The sequence below is a fragment of the Triturus cristatus genome, chromosome 7 (assembly GCF_964204655.1).
Source record: "Triturus cristatus chromosome 7, aTriCri1.1, whole genome shotgun sequence".
Taxonomy (NCBI): domain Eukaryota; kingdom Metazoa; phylum Chordata; class Amphibia; order Caudata; family Salamandridae; genus Triturus; species Triturus cristatus.
Window position 1 is genome coordinate 185,273,850 of NC_140590.1, and position 17,703 is coordinate 185,291,552.

Here is a 17,703-nt window from a genome sequence, read left to right on the forward strand (position 1 = left end):
CCTGAGTTCATGAGTCAACCATGAGCACTGTGGAACTGGTCTAGAAAGATAGAGTTACCAGTTAGCTAAGTCTTCCCTTAAAAGATATAATCACCCACTGTACCACTGAGGACATTTCTGTTGAGCAGATAGACAGCCCATTTGCACAACTTATACTTATGATGGACGAAGCTAGACTGGCATTGTATTCTTACTATAATAGTATCGGTATATATCTGGAATGAGCAATCCAACACAGAACTAGAAAGCAAGCACTGCTGCACAATAGAGCTACTGTACTGTGACAATGCAGAAGGCCCAAATCCACTCCATCATGGAAAGCAGTAAATGTATCCATATACAAATCTGAAATGTTCTTAGATAGTATTATTTATTATTTATTTATTTCATTTATAGAGCGCGCTGTCACCTGGCAGGCATCCTGGCGCTAGCAACTCAGAGTAGAATATAGCGAGGAACTGAGATATGTGCCCCAATGCTAGATCTTAGGAAACAGCCATGTTTTTAATCGCCTTCTAAAAAGAAGAAGGTCACTAACTTGTTTGAGCTCCAATGGGAGAGAATTCCAAAGTTTAGCAGCTGCAACCCCAAAGGATCTGCCGCCTGATCTTACCTTCCAAAATCTAGGTACCTTCACCAGACTCGCCAGTGAGGAACGAAGAGATCTCACGGGCACATACCACTCAAACTTTCTTTGCAACGAAACAGGCCCCAGCCCATGCAGGGCTTTAAACACCAAGCAAAGAGACTTGAACTGAACTCTCTGTCTCAATGGGAGCCAGTGCAGCTCTGCCAAGGCCGAGGAGTAAGAGGACCTTCTGGACCATCCTAGCGCTAACTTGGCTGCCGTTGATTGAATCCTCTGCAGTCTATCAAGAAGAAAGTTCGGAGACTCAAGTAGCAAGGCGTTACAATAGTCTAGTCGACTGAAAATCGTACTTCCTGCTACTAATGTACGCGCAGGAGGGGGTAGCAGAGGGAAAATCTTCTGCAATGATCTAATAATGGTTAAGCAGCAGCTCACTGTTTTCGTCACCTGAGCCTTCATAGTGTACTAGAACACAGGAAGTTCACTAAAGGTGGCCAATGTCATAACTAAGGGCTAGAGCTTTCGTTAAATACTAGTTATACAAAATGGTTGATATTTGCTATCATTTGTTTTGCAACTCGTCTAGAATTTTATGAGCTGACCTAAGTACAAATATGTTGATCCGTAAAATTCGGATTCAGAGTTGGCCTTTATCTGACATGCTTCATGAATAATATTAATGCAGCTCTCATGTTGCACCTCACTCTGATCGGTGGGATAGTGGCCTGCTAGGGTCGGCAGACCACATTGTCATTGATCACCTTTAAATAAAGTAAACTCCTTGAACAAAACGGTGCAGCATTTCAAGAGAAAGTTTAGACCTCTTCTGTTTTGCAAATTGGTTACCAACTTCACTCGGGAGTCAATAACTTTTCAGTGTTTTACAATATTTATTTTTTTTGTGTGTCCTCATTCTGCCAACTTTCTTGCTAGGTTATACTCTAATCCCTCTAGGTCTTACAAGAGGAAGCCAAGCCGGAGACCAGAGGAGGGAAAGGAAGAGTAGTGAACCACAAGTATACTGCTGTTTCCACTTCCACCTCCTTTACATGCTGAGACCACCCTTGAATAGGAAATACCATGGCCGACAGCGTAATTGGCTTAATCATAGGACTCACGTTGCCTTCTCTCTCCACCTTACCAACAGCCCAAAATGTATCTTTAGTTCTTGGATCGCACGCCATATCAGACTCACTCATATATATAATGTTTCTAAGGCACTCAGAAAAGGACGGAGGACTTTCAGATGTCCATAGCTTGCAGATCTCACACCTTGCTAATAAAATTACATAAAACAGAAATGTTGAGTCCACTGTTATAATTTGTACATCTTCTTCTGGATTTAACCCAAAGAAAATTTGTAAACCTATAGTTTCTCCCACAAAGTCACAAACCGAATCCCAGTAGGGTGCTATTTTTGGGCATGACATAAACAAATGCACATCATCAGCTGCTACATGCATACATCTTGGACAGTTATAAGTATTAGATAGCTTCGTAGGAGACCAATAAACTCTATAAGTAGTAAATAAATGATTTTGTCGAAGTTGTGCCGGCTTTTCTACTGTTCGTAACATACCATATGAATTGCATCACATTTGTTTCAGATCTTCATCGTCAAACAAAATTGATGTTTCAGTTTCAATCTTCACACCCGCCTCCAAAAAAGCCCAATACCAAAAAGATATTTCCTTTTTCCACTGACGGGTTCTCATCACCTGATCAAATTTTGACTCCGACTCCTCCGCCCAGACTTGTGTTACCCACCAGGAGCTCAATTGGTAATATTGACAGCTTGTTAGCAATCCATTGGTGTAGTTGTTCAATGCTTCCCAACTCATTAGGTTTAAGCCCACCTTAAGATCTGCTCAATAACGGATACCCCCCAATTTCAAGGGCTGACTGAGTTGATCCCTCAAACATTCCGGGGTACCCGTGGAGTACCAAACCATTGCCCATGATGAAAAATATGGGACTCTCAATGTTTTCCGCACACACTTCCACGTATTTAAAGCCTTCAAGATCTTAAACCTCACCTTTTTAAAGAACTTTGGGTTTCCATATTTGAAGAGGAAGTGAATTTGACCTTGTGGGATATCAACTAACATTGCCTCAAAAAGAAAGCCTAACAAAGATGAATCTGTCTTGTTAGCAAACATGCGAACATTCTTAAATTGAAAAGCATAACAATAGGCAAGTATATCTGGTAACGCCAATCCTCCAACTTCTAATCTCCTCTGCAACTTTTTCCAGGATATCCTGGGACCTTTTAATGCCCAAATGAAACTTCCTATTCTCTCCTGGAGTTTAGCTATCTTTCTTCTGAAAGACTAATGGGATAGTGTTAAAAAGAAAGGTAATTTTTGGGAGGATAATCATTTTTATGAGGTTTACCCTTCCATAGATATTAAAACGTAAATTTGCCCATTTTACCAGCAACCCTACTGCTTCCTGGCTGACTTTCCTCCAATTTGTTACTGTAATATTTCTGAGTAATTAAAACCCCCAAATACCATATTTATGTTTTCACCCTGTGACTCGCCAAACCCTGGTTCCTTTCCATAATCTCACTTTTTCCTGTATTTACTTTATACCCAGAAAAATGGCCAAACATCTCAGCCTTCCTTATCAGATGGGGGATTGCATCTTGCGCGTTACTTGTAAACAGCATCAGATCTCCTGCATATAGATAGTTATATCTGCCCTTATCAAATTTGCTAATGGCTCAATATACAGATTGAAAAGAAGTGTCCCTCTAAAAATTTCGAACCAATCTGACAATTCCTCATTTATCAGCACCCTAGCCTTGGGGCCACAATACAAATTTTGCACCACCTTTACCATATTCTGCGGAAAATCCAAACATATTAGAGACTCCCAAAGGTAAGGCCAGTGCACCTGATCAAAAGCTTTGGCTGCATTCACAGCCACTATGGTCAAAGGTAAATTCCGAGCCTCCGCAATGTCTATAGCCTCCATCAGCTGAAATGTTAATTCCTTCAGCTGCCTCCCTGGTGTAAAGCCTCTTTGATTAGGATGGATAACCTTTTTTATTACCTTAGCTACGCGTGGTGCTATAACGCCGGAAAATATCTTATAGTCCATATTCAATAGGGATATCGGTCGTACGTATCCACTTTCTGTGGATCCTTATTTGGTTTTAAAATCAAAGTAACTGTGACCTCAGACCAAGAACTGGGGACCCTTTCCCTGCTTATATACATCTCATTGTACAATACTTTTAGAACTGGAGTTATTATGTCCATAATGCAGAAAAAAACCTCAACAGGACGACCATCTGGTCCAGCTGCCTTTCCCTTTACCATTTTCTTGCACTGAGCTCTTATCTCCTACTCCTTAATCTCTCCTTCTTGGGCGTTCTGTTGTTCCATGGTTAACAGGTGAAGTGTTGTCAATCCTAGCCACTCCTTTATGCCTTCCCGGCTCGGTTGAATATCTTCTCTATATAAATCTCTCATGTAACTACAAGCCTCTCCACATATATCTGCGTTGGCATATAATACTTCCCCGGATTTTCTACTAATTAAATTCCGAATTGTATTCCTAGCCCTATCTACCATGGCCTTCCAGGCTAATAGTGAACCACATTTTTCTCCATTAGCAAAATGCTGAAGTTTACTCACTTTCCATCTATCAAGTAATTTTTTATCAATCTGCACCTGGAATGCCACTTGTAACCTCTCCAACTCTTTACTTAGAACTTGCACTCTATTTGAATCCTCCATTGATGCCTTCTGTAGTTCTCCTTCTTTTTCCTTAATTTCTGTGATTCTGTTCACCTCTTCTTGCTTAGCCATCCTTCTTTTTCCCACCAGTACAGGTTTTGGGGCCCCCTTAATTATGCCTTAAAGGCATCCCAGACTATTTGTCCTTCTGCCGACCCCTTATTAACATGAAAGTAGTTCACAGATGTTTCCCTTAAATCACAAACCACATTCTCGTCTAGTAATATCGCCATATCTAATGTCCATCTTCCATGCCCCTCTTTTCGATAATACTTCAGTGACATTGCTACTGCGGAGTGATCTGACAAAATTGCTGGGATATGAGCCACCTCTATTACCTCTCCACATAGCTCCTGATCTAATAAAAAGTAATCTATACAGGAGTGATGCCTATACTTCTTGCTGAAGAAGGTAAACTCTCTAATCTCCCTCTTCTTAGTATGCCAAATGTCGATCAAATTAAATTCTTTCATCATGCTTTTTTAATTTAGAGAACATTTTAGGTAGATTAGTATGCTTAACTTTTGACGTCCTATCCAATCCTTTATTCATAACTAAGTTAAAATCTCCTCCCAATACAATAGGGGCTGTTGTCTCCAGTAAACAGGATTCCAACTTTATCAGGGCCTCAGGATTGTCATTAGGTGGTTAGTGGCAACTCTTCTAATTCAAGGTAGGCCATTGGTGTGTGTGGTATATTATGGACCGAATAATGACTTTTCAGTGTTTTACGATTGAATTCCAGTTGCAAAACATTGTTACATTACATACTGAGGAGTCAGTCTACAAGTCAGCCTATAAAGGGATTGGTACATTAGAAAACAATTTTTTAGCTGTCACAAACTCTGAATTGGAGTGTCTGTAACTGTAATAATGCCTTATACATCTGGCCTTCGTGAGTACCATGCAGGCTTGGGCTCTGGTACAGACCACCTCAAGGGTGTGGGTTCCACTTCTGAAATGGATAGCTCTGGTATCTTTGGGGTAGGGGGATCTGTCCATAGGCAAGGCCTGCTAGCTGCCCTGTGTACTTTACCATTATGATCAAGTTTGTAACTGGCAAACAAGCTCCAGACTTCTCTGTTCTGTTTTTGTCACACGCGATCTTTGTCTTGCAACATGTGATCATTCCTTGGAGACAATATAAATAGAAGAGTCAATGACATTACGTTTATGATGAAGCCAGTGTTCTATGCGTAGTGGGAACTTGGCAGTATATGCAGGTCCATTTAAAATTGGCCTTGTTGACATATAAAATGCTAGGTCTATTTGATTTAGATGCACCATATTTTGACATTTAGGGAAATTTATTTTGATAGGAAACTGTCGTAACCTGCTGCTCAGCCATGGTTAGCTCAGTGGAATGTTGGCGCATGGTGATGCGTTGAAATGTTTGAGTGCCTGTGAGGTGCTGGAGTGTCACTTAAGTATGGGCTGAGCAGCAGGGAAGCTGCTCCTGGTGGGGCTTATCATTAAAGCTTACTATTGGAACTTATTACGTACCAGCAACTAAGATTAATAAACCATATTATATACAATATACACCTCAGCTACTGGACTTCTGATTATTACATTTTAGGTGATGAATTAAAGAAAAGAAACCCTGTGTACTACAGATGGATTTGAAAGCTGAAGAAACTACAGATGGAAGAATTTTAAAGGAATCTTAAGCAAACTTTAAAACAATGAGAGAGACAGTATGCCCTGCCGCCTCACCATTGACCTCCACATCGGTCGGCCACAGGCAGGGCGTGCTTCTATTAGATACTCTCTTGATTTTTCCAATGTATGAAGACAACATGCGGTGTATCGAGCTATTCCAGTGACTGGGATCTGGCAAGGATGAAGGGGAAAGTATTGTTGCAGTGTGTTGCGCCAGCTCTTCCCTCGAATATAGTCAAACTCAAAACATCTGAATATGAGGCAACTATCTATGTTAAAGAAACCAGCAGCGGCATGAACTTTATTAAAATTTAAGAAGCCAGTTGTGGTACCACTAGTGTGCTTTTGGAACTATCTGTTCATGTGTCGACCGTGGAATGCTACGCTGTACTGGTCTTATGTCTGTGCCTGTTTGCTGTTACTAGTTGCGGCATTTCAATGGGCCGCAAGATGGTGTTAGTGGCGGTTTGCACACCCTGCGCACCACTTACCATTTCCACAGTGTCGCATGCAGGTGATGTGGAGAGTTTGCTGGCGTCTTCATTGCTTCTCGGAACACAAACTGCGCAAGGACGTTTTGCGACACGTATGCGCTAGGAGACACCTGGGTGCATCCATTTCTATATGCTGCCATCTTACTTTGCCAAAGGTTATGGTCTGGCATTTTATGTGTTATCGGCAATTACTTATCTTATGCAAATTTAACATTTATAAAGTTTCAAGAACTAAGGTCCTGGTGTGCAGATGGTACTTCATGTGATATCAGCAAATATTCTGCACCATTAAGAATGCTATCAGCTTTTTCTCAGTCGATCGGCAGCTGTTTGGATTGATGGTGGACTGCTGGTTCAATGAGTTTTCATCTACCAGGGACTTTAGAGGGGCAAGTTCTGCCTCTTCATTAGCATTCTTTGTTTGCTAGTCTGCGTTTGTGGCTTTTGGGTTTTTTCTTTTCATGCTTTCATGGCCATGATGTTCAATGCAACGTTTTGTGTTCACGTTTACTATGATGTCAGGGTGTGTTTTGAGGCTGGCAATTACTTTTAAGTGAGGTGTTGTTATGGTACAAGACAGAAGCCAAATTTGAGGATGATGGGAGGTGGGAGTCTTAAAAGAGCCTCTCTAGGCTCTGTGTCTCTTCTTGTATTTCAGGCTTGTAGGAGTGTGTCAGGTTGTGCTAATTGCTGTCTGTGTGATCTCTTTATTGGTGTATAAGAGTGTGAGTGCAGCTGTGATTAGTTTTTCAAAGTGTATGAGTCATTTCCTAGGGTGCACAAACTTTACATTTTGTGGATGTCACAACGGGTATTTTCTGAGGGGTGATGTTTCTTGGAGGAATGACTGCCACACATTTCTTGCTGTACACACTATCGGCTTATTAAATTCGGAGTTTAGAGAGCCTAAACTTCATTCTCTATATTGTCCCAATTGGAATTTACACAGGTAAAATGTTTCAGTGCAGCCCCAATGATAGCCTGTGGAAGAGATGGCCTTTCAACAGTTAACAACAAAAAACACAGTATTTCACTCTCATGACATATAATGCACATTAGTACATGTCCTACCTTTCACATACACTGCACCCTGTCCAATGGGTACCCTGGGCCTACCTCAGGGGTGCCTTACATGTAAGAAAAAGGAAGGCGTGTGCATGGCATGTGGGCGCGCTCAGACACTACAGTGGTAGGTCTGAGATACATTTACAGGTCTACTCATGTGGGAAGCAAAATCAGTGCTGCAAGCCCACTAGTAAAATCTGATTTACAGGCCCTGGCACACTCAGTGCATTTTACTAGGGTCTTACCAGTAAATCAACTTTGGCAATCATGGATGACCAATCATATTCATAATTTATAGAGGGAGCACTTGCACTTTGACACTAATCAGCAGTGGCAAAGTGCCCAAAGCATCTAAACCAGCAAAACAAAATCCAGTATACAGTCAAAACATGCAGGAGGTAGAGGCCAAAAAGTCAAGGAAACCACGCTAAGGATGTGAGGTCTAACATCGGGACTCATATTATAAAGGAGAGATCTATTGGCTTTTCCAAGGCTGTATGCCCTTGCTGCAGATGGGCTTATTGGGTGTTCCCGGGTGCTGAGATCGTTACACTACAGGGCATGGCAGATCGCGGAAAAAGCCATTGCTAGTCACTTGCCATTATTACTACAGTGAAAGTGCTTGGTAATTCTCAGTCTCATAATATCACATGCATGACGTTCTACTGCCACCATGTGGCCATGATTAGTATTATAGGCATGTAAACTAGGGGCTATATGTATCAATTAGGTTTTGCGATTCTCAAATAGCGAATTTTTGAGAATCGCTATTTGAGAATCGCAAAATGCGATTATGTAGGATTTGCAATAAATTTTGCGAATCCTACATATTCCTTAATTGCGAATCGCAAATTGTGATTCGCAATTAAGGAATACCTAGAGGCCCATAGGAATGAATGAGAAGACATTCTCAATTTTCGATTCCCATTTAGAGAATCGCAAATTGAGAATGCAGATTCAAGTGTGACAGGGTGTCAAAAGGACACCTGTTGCACCCCTGAAATGAGCATGGGTTCACATGTGGCGCACGTACATGCCCTAAGGGCATGGGTGAGCGCCACATGCCACTTTGAAAAATGCAAAAATTTGCATTTTTTAAAGAAATCGCAAATTACCACCAACCTGTAGTTGGTGGTAATTTGCAATTCCTTATGCCATATTTTCACAACTTGGGTGCTTCATATATTGCATTTAAGGAATCGCAATTTGCAATTCCTTAAATGCATTCGCAAAATAAGGAATCGCAAATTTTGCGATTGCTTAATTTGCGAGACAGTTGTGCCTTCATACATAGCACTAGGCCAAATTGCGATCGCAAATACTGAAATTCTGTGAATTTCAGCGTTTGAGATCGCAATTCGCCTTGATACATATGGCCCAAGATGTGTTAACATACAGTTTCGCTGTATCTCATTAACTGGGTATGATTACAGTATGTTAGATTCTCACCTTAGGATGACTAAGTATACACGGAATACTAAGCCAATGACTCATTTAATACGGAATGCAAGCAGCGCAGGCAAGGACAGGAACAGGACAAACAGGTTTCCGTTTGCGTATAGTACGGAGCTCAACGTTGCAATTATTGAAGAGAACATATCTTAGAAGTAGTGATTTACCCTTATTGAATACAGTGTAGATGGTTAAGCTTCAGGGCACAACTTCTCTACACCAGGGGTCACCATTGCCTTTGGGATGCCCTCGACAACTGTGGCTCTCACACAGAAGAGTGACTCAGAGGGCATATCATTAGTAGCAGAACTTGTAGAGGAAGGAGTGGAATTAACAGCAGTTGGTTATTATGACCTGAACTTGGATAACAAGGAAATGTTGTATTTGTTTTAGTAAGTTAGCACACTTCAAGCAACTGTATATAAATAGGTGTGAGGTCAATGTAGCAATCAACCAGACCAAGGATAAAAACAAACCTGAGTTCCTGCTCATCAATCTGCTTGAGTACGATGGGCAAAACTGTAATCATTTGAAAGGGGGCATCATTGATTGGAGTTTGGAGGACGCGAGGAGGAAAGTGCTCCCAGAGAATATAGGTTCACATTTTTTCACATAGGCATTAGCATAACTCTAGAATAAATGATTATCTTTTTCTAGGGCCTTCCAGAAGATTCGTTTTTTGAGACAAAGTGGACTGTGTAACAGAACTCCGTCTTGTTAATGCCCGTGTGCCCTCTTTGAGGGAAAACGTAAATGTGTTGGACTAAAGATAGGTCACCCTTATAGGAGTTGGAATTTCTAGACTGTACTGGGCATTTCTTTTTGCAATTGAATTTCTATACGTGTACATTTTAATAGTTTGGAGAACATTTAGGGGCATATTCACAAGCCCCTTTCACCACCACAACGTCACTTTCAGTAACGTTGTGGTAGTGAAGGGGGCCTTGCCTTATTCACAAGGCAGTGTTACGCCACTAGTGTGGAAGGGGCGTGCAGTGGGTGTTGTGATGGGCGTTCCACCACAACACCCATTGATATTTACGCTGCCCCCTATTCACAAGGGCAGCGTAAATAGGATCTAACACCAAACTTAGGACCAGGAAAACCCTGGTCTTAAGTTGGCGATACGAGGAGAAATGCTTTATTTCTCCTCATTTTTGCATTTTCCATGTGTGCTACCTTGTGCAGCACACATGGAAAATGCAAAATGCCATGGTTTGTTTATGTACAGGAAGGTGTTCCTTCCTGTACATAAACAAACCTTTTTTTTTAAATGCCATTTTCTAACTTACATGTGTGCTGCATGAAGCAGCACACATGTATGTTACAAACTGGCATTTTAGGTTTGTTTATGTGCAGGAAGGGACACCTTCCTGTACATGAACAAACCTCCCTGCTTGCAGACACCTTTGCACTCTGGTGCAAGGGTGCCTACATTGGCACTAAATTGTAAAACTTAGCGCCATCGCAGGGGAAAAAGCAAGGCTGCACCATGTCCTTGAGAATATGGTGCAGCCTTGCTTTTCCGAAGTAGCGGAGAAAGGCATTAAGCCAAGAAGGCTAATGCCTCTCTCAGTCACTTCCTTATGAATATCTGCCTGAATGTGTACCTGATTTGAGGGAGAGAAGTGGGGGTCATAGACACAAGGAAAATAAATCGACATAGAGGGAAGACGTCCGATTTTTTTTTTTGTAGGGCAAAATCAACTCCCATTTTTTAACACTGAGGAATGAGCAGCTAATGCTAAACTAAGTAGACAGTCTGGCGATGGGAGAGTGCTAAATTCTTTGTGGCATATTCTCAAGAACGTGTGATAACCATCACAAATTTAGTGTAACGCAACTTTGCATATCGCAGTCCATCGCGAGAAAACAACACCGTATTAACATCCAATTTCCAACCCGGCGGCACCATGCAATAGCAGCATGAAAACGCGCCAAATGACTGCGTAAAAACCAACTCAACAAACAAAAAATGCGGAACACGAACGCCCAGAATGTTGCGATGCCACAAAGCGCAATACCAAAACCTGAAAAAACCAGCGGCAGGCCTGCAAATCCCACGCGCCATGCGGGAAAATGCACTATAAAAGCAAAATAAACAAAAAAAAAAATTCAAACTGCGTAGCACCATGGATGCACCTGGACCGAGTGCAGAGGACAACCTGAACCCCACAAGCTTCACAGAGGACCAGCTAGGAACCCCGTGTTCGGAGAAGGGCAAGGAGAAGAGTAAGATGGGGTTCAGTCTGCAGGAAGACCGGATCATCGTCAGGGAGGTGATAGAACACAATCAACAACTGTTCATCACCTCCACTTCGGCACTGGCAACCCAAACGGAAATATGGCAGTCCACCGTCACCAATGTCGATGCAGTCGGAGTGTCGAGGAGGTCAGTGGAGGAGGTCAAGAGGCGCTGGCATGAAGTGCACAGCCAAACCAACGAGCAACTCGCCGCCAACAGGAAGGCAGCAACGGCGACAGGAGGTGGGAGTCCTACGCCACAGTAGGAGCTGGATTAGCTGGAGAAAATTGTGGCCACAGTAATCAGTGCAGAGACGGTGCAAAGAATTGGGGGCCTAGACACAGCTCGAAATGACCTGACCCAACAGCAATAGGATGAGTCACCACCAGGGACTGGGGGACGGGGGGAGATGGGCACAATGGCACACATGCACAGTTAGGTATAGCACAGTGCACACCCACAATGACTCTGGATTATGTCCCTGATCTCCTTGGCATACTGCAGCACACGTAGAAACACCAAGTAGGCCCCCGTACACCATGTGCACATATGGGCCCCTCCAAATCACCGACACAACCGAGCCATGCACATGTGATGAATCCAGAAAAGCAGCGTCTGTGTGGGCCACACTGACTATGCAAGTGACACTGCATGCCCGATAGCATGGCAGCAGCCAAAAAACATGACATGGTGCATGAATCGACATGGAGGTGAGCCAGTGTGGATCACATCCGTAAAGAAGCAGGTCACACTCTGACATATCCACGTGCACCCACAACCCATGCAGTCCAATACAAGCAGCAGACAAACAATGCACAAGGCCAAAAAATCTGTCCAAGAGCACATATGATCCAAGTCGCAAACATAACAGCCCCCGAAAAACACACAATTCTAAGGCACACCACCTCGAAGGGTACACAAAATCAGAGCTGCAGGGGCAACTCCCCACAATGCAGCACACACACATAGCAATCACAGAACATCAGCTATGATGGCAATGGGGTACAAAGTGCAACATCAACACCACAGGACAGAGGACACAACAGGTTCCGCTCGTGCATAGTAACTATCCAATCACATCCGGCATTGCCTGACACTGTGTGATGATGATGTACGGGTACTACCACACTTACGTCATGTATTCAAAAATCACACTGTCTGCCATCAAATAGCCAGCTCCACCAAAACAGTCACAATGTACATTGGCATGCAGTCTGAATGTAAACATCTGCAAATCGTCAACATACATGGGAAACTCTGTTAACCTGCATCTCCCCTATACATTGCAGAGGGACAATCAACACCTCCTGCAGAGCAGACCACACATCTCATCAGTGATGATGAGGAGCACAATCTGAACATATATCAAGTCACCTTCCAACGGATAATGGACAGCCTCCGCACCCCATCCCCAGGAGCAAGGTAGGCCAGCTGCCTCAAGGTGACCCCACCACCTACACAGACCAAACAGCAGGAAACAAACACCATGGCTGTCTCTCAGGACCCCCATGAACAATACATGAAATTCCAATGCTGTGTGTTAGGTTACCAGGTGGAGTTGGCTGATCAGCTGCGGGGGGTTTCGAGCTCGTGGCAGCCAAACACGATGCCATACATGGGTGTCAGAGTCCCATCAGGGACCTTGTACAGTCCCTAACAGACACCCCCTGTCCGCACCATGCTCCACGACAATCCTTGGCTGACCTTGCTGGGGCCATTAATCGGATACAAGAACTGTCTAGTCAGACAGGCACCAGCGATGACAACACAGAGTTGGCACAGATGCGAAGGACAATGGAGACCATGGAGCAGATGCAGGGTGGAAGTATGGCTGCCACGGCTGGACACCAGCGAGATGTAGCTGGCATCTTTCATGCCCTGCAGTTCATCATCTAGCCATTGCGGTCACTGAGCCAATGCCAGATAACTGCAGCGGGAACTTCGACACAGACATCTCTGACCCATGAAGTGTCAGTGGCACACAGTGATGCAGCCCCATCACCGTCACACCCTGATGTGTCCATTACACCACCACACACACCGGACACAGAAGAAGTATCAGAGGAGTAAGAAGTGGATGGTAATTACTGTGTGAGGAAGGAGGCAGTAGCATCCATCACCGCCATATGGCCTGTCCCTGCCTGGTTCTGCTCTATGCATCATGCCCTGGAACAACACCTACCACTGACCCCCGGAACATTCTGCGACATTCACCCAGACCCCGACACGGACAGTCATATCTTCACTGCTGGACAATTGCACAGCAATCCTGCTGTGAACTGCACTCCCCCTCTTCCAAATTACTTTTCAATCCCCAAAGGACTCTGGTTGGCTCACCACTGGGCTGCCATGTTATGTGGGCATGGATGGCCATGTACAGCTCCAGCTCCGTCATTCACCAGAATGTGAATAAATTCTAAATCACACAGATGTGTCATGACTATGTTCACTCACATATGAAAGAATGGCTGGATGTAGGGACAATGATTGCACATGAAGGTACACCCTGGTAAATGACATCAATGCACATGTTTGTCACTGAGACACATGGCCAATTGGTTGACTGTGAAGGTGAGTACTAGCTGTGTCCCTATTGCACATTAATAACAATCTCACAACTCCCCAAAGTAGGCACACATCCATGTATTGAATACGGCTTTGTGTAGGAATGACCAAATCAGTAGCAGGCCAGAAGTGGTGTCCTGCATCACATGTGACAACAGAACTTCACGTTTCATACCTACTCACACACATCTGTGTGGACTCATTCAGTTTTGATTTGTAACATTGCTTCACATGGTCAGAGGTTGGACACCATACTCACATTGCTGAAGACACGTAGGTGCACAGGTCGGCCAGCAACTATCCTAAAACAATGTCTGGCTCACAGAGGTGGTGCTGTCAAAAGGAACCCATCCCCATTGTACATGCGTGAGTCAGTTCCTCCTTGTGTAGGGACGATGCTCATTGTGGCACACGAGTGGTCAATCTAATCAACACTCATTACAGTTAGACACCAGTGGAGTTGCGTAGACTTTATTAGCATGTGCGTGTCAGTATGGACAAGGCAACGGCCACAACAGGCAGAGACATGCTTAAGACACTCAAACGTAGCATGGGAACATGTCGAGGTGCAGGAAATGGGGAGGCAAAAATGAAAACCAATTAACACGGATGGCAACGGACTCAGCCCACCTTGCCTTGCTGGACGAGTCATGTGTTGTTTGGTGTCTGCCCATTGCCCCGTGTGAGGGGGCACGAATCACAGCCCCTGGGGTCTGCATAGTGCTCTGCCACCGGACTGCGCCGACTGTCTGCTCTGCTGACAGTGATCAGGTGAAAGGGTCTGAGAAGTTCACATGTCATGCTACATTGCCATGTGTGTACTCTCCCCCAACAGTGTGTCCGAATTGGTAACGTTGCCAAACGACACCGTGCTGCTCCGACCATGGAAGTGCATCACCTTGCACAGATGTGTTTACACATGGGTAGTTCTATGCACATGCATTCAGAGTCCAGACGAAGGCAGACATGTCCTCTGTTGTGGTGGGATATGTGAGCATTTCCTACGATGCAACAAGGTGTTGGGACCTGTGCTGTGGTTGACAATCCAATGTGGCTGCAGGAACATAGTTACTCCTCCATGAATACCTACGCAGCTTCATGTGCCATGTGTTCCAATAGTACGTCGTTGTCAGGTTCAAGGAACACCAGGGTGAGCCAATCCATTAACTGGTCCGGGCAGATGTGCTCGGTCCATGCCGTTTCCCCAATCTGCAACACAGCCCAATAGGGGAGCACCTCGATGTGGTCACTGCACACAAGGAGTTGTGCAATCTCCCATGCGCAACTGCCAGCACATACGCCAAAGATCAGTGCATCCCTTGCACGCCTATCCCTGTGACACTCCTCTTTGTGGGCCAACAGGGGGCGCACTGTCAGGTCATAATCCAATTCAGCTACCATTGCGTTGGATAGGCAGACCTCCATGGGCCACTCAAAGGTGCATGATCGACAGTGGAACCAGGGCTGGACGCAAGTGACGTAGGCAAGACGGAAACTCAGACGGAAACTAATTCGCAACACTGCCATTGGCAGGGATCCCAACAGATGCAGCATTCGTGCAAGGTACAGTTCCACGTGACAGGGGTTGTGCATGTACCCGGGAATGCCTGCCATTGCGTTTGTTGCCGCGTGGCACCGGCACTCCTCAGACCGGCAGAAGTTCGGTGGACGATATGCCACAGCTCTGGGCAATGATTCATATGTGTGTGCAACGTTTGGACGTATGGGAAGTTTTTAACCAATGTGCCAAGGGCATCCTTTGCAGGTGTATGTCATGCAGGGACAAGTGTATGTGGGCACCTTGGTGTTTCATTGGCGTAGTTCGTGGTGTGAGATTCGTTGGAGGCTTGTATGGTATCTCACGTAGGGTGTGCCAGCCGCATTCAGGACCAAGGTCGGGGTGCGGTTGGCCTTCGTCCTTGTGTGTTGAGACACAGGAGCTTTCATTCCTGATTTTTGTCAGACTACTGCATGCATTTCTTAATTGTGATGTGGCCTTCGCGCTGACTTTGATGCCAGGGCTGTGTATTGGGGTGCACAGATTTCAAGGCACATGCATTTGTTGGCATGTTTGCATGAGCCAACGGCCCGATTGGCCTTGCGCTCCTTGTTCAGTCTCTCTCTCTCTCTCTCTCTCTCTCTCTCTCTCTCTCTCTCTATCTCTCTCTCTCTCTCTCTCTCCTTTGATGAGTATCTGACACACATTCTTCTCTTGGATATTGTCTTGCAGGCTGTGAGTAACAGATTGTCCAATGATGACCCACCATGACTCTTCAAAATAGTTGTTTGGTGACAAATTAGAATGTGACATGTTGTTCTTTTAATGGTGAATGTATGAATCAGGATTTCATTGCTCACATGTATGTAGATTGTTGTAATTGTGTGACATCAGGCAGGTGTTTTTGTTCATGTTTTCGTGCCGTTGATGTGTTGTGTCATGGTCTGGGGGAGGGGGGTGCCCGGGGTGAGGCCTGGGGAGGTGGTCCTGGTGGCGGTGGGTGTTTTGTCCCTGTTGGGGGTCCCAGCTGCATGATCAGTGGCTCAATGGCATCTGTTGTTCTTCAGCTGTGGCTCTGGGCTGGGCTCTCTTTTGTGGTGCAGGCTGTCGTCCGACTTTTCACCAGGTTGGAGCAGGTGTTAGTTTCCTGGTGCTAACGCGCCTTATCACATGTTTTGTGATCTTATTGCCAATCTGTCTGATCATTAAGAAAGTTGAGGAGTGGTGTTTTGCTGCTTTTTGCACGGGAACACCTACTCTGCATCTCATTAGCAATAGTTGCGGGGGTCATCAGTGGCGATGTTTTTTGCGGCTGTTATCGTGGGTAAACTGGTGTTATGGGCTGTTAACACCAGCTTGTGAATGGGGCAATAAATTTACCATATGATATATGAAAAACAGGAGGGAGATACCCTTCAGTATTTACTAAGGGATAGGGTCAGTTAGTCCAACAATTCAAAACATCCCAAGAACACAAAAACATTTCAAACCGTATATGTAGTGCCAGTATTGAGGGGGAATTACTCTAACAAGAAATTCAAAAACAATCTTAGACATTCATTACAAAATCAATAAGTCGGTATCAAAAACAAAAACAATAACACAAAATATTAAAAAATATAATATTTTTCGACGTTCATGTTCGTGCAAGGAGGCCGGCTGTTTTTTATCAGGTTTTAACACATCATATCATGAAGTTTGCACATTATGCCCAAGAATAGAAGATAACTCCCTGATTTATTACATGGGTCATACCTTGATAATACTGAGAGTAGATCAAATCTCAGCACTTTGGATTATCAATAATCAATGAATCTCAATTTAAAGTAAGGAAACTCTAATCTTCATATAAGTACAGTGGCACGAACGAACAAAATCAACATATTTTGGCTTTTATTTTATGGTTTTTATAAGTGGGACATCCTCAAATCCTGTATAGCAAAGGATAGAAAATTGCTTCAAACGAAGGTCAAGTGATGGAAAAAACTTGCGATATCCAGAAAGTGTATTAGAGAATTGTCCTGAAGAAGGTGAAAGATCACTTAACCACCAAAACGCTGCGTCGACTTTTCTGTCTCTGTTTAAAATATTTGTAATTTATTTTTAAAGTTTGCCTCTGTACAAACACTGAATAAAATTGTCTATATATTTTTTAATATTTTGTGTTATCTTTTTTTATATGATACTGACTTATTGATTTTGTAATGATTGTCTAAGATTATTTTTGAATTTCCTGTTTGAGTAATTCCCCCTCAATACTGGCACTACATATACGGTGTGAATTGTTTTTGTGTTCTTGGGATGTTTTTAATTTTTGCAATAAATTTATCGCAACTTTGGCTGCGATAAAGTGCCGTTAACTCGGCGATAGCTCCTTGAGAATATGC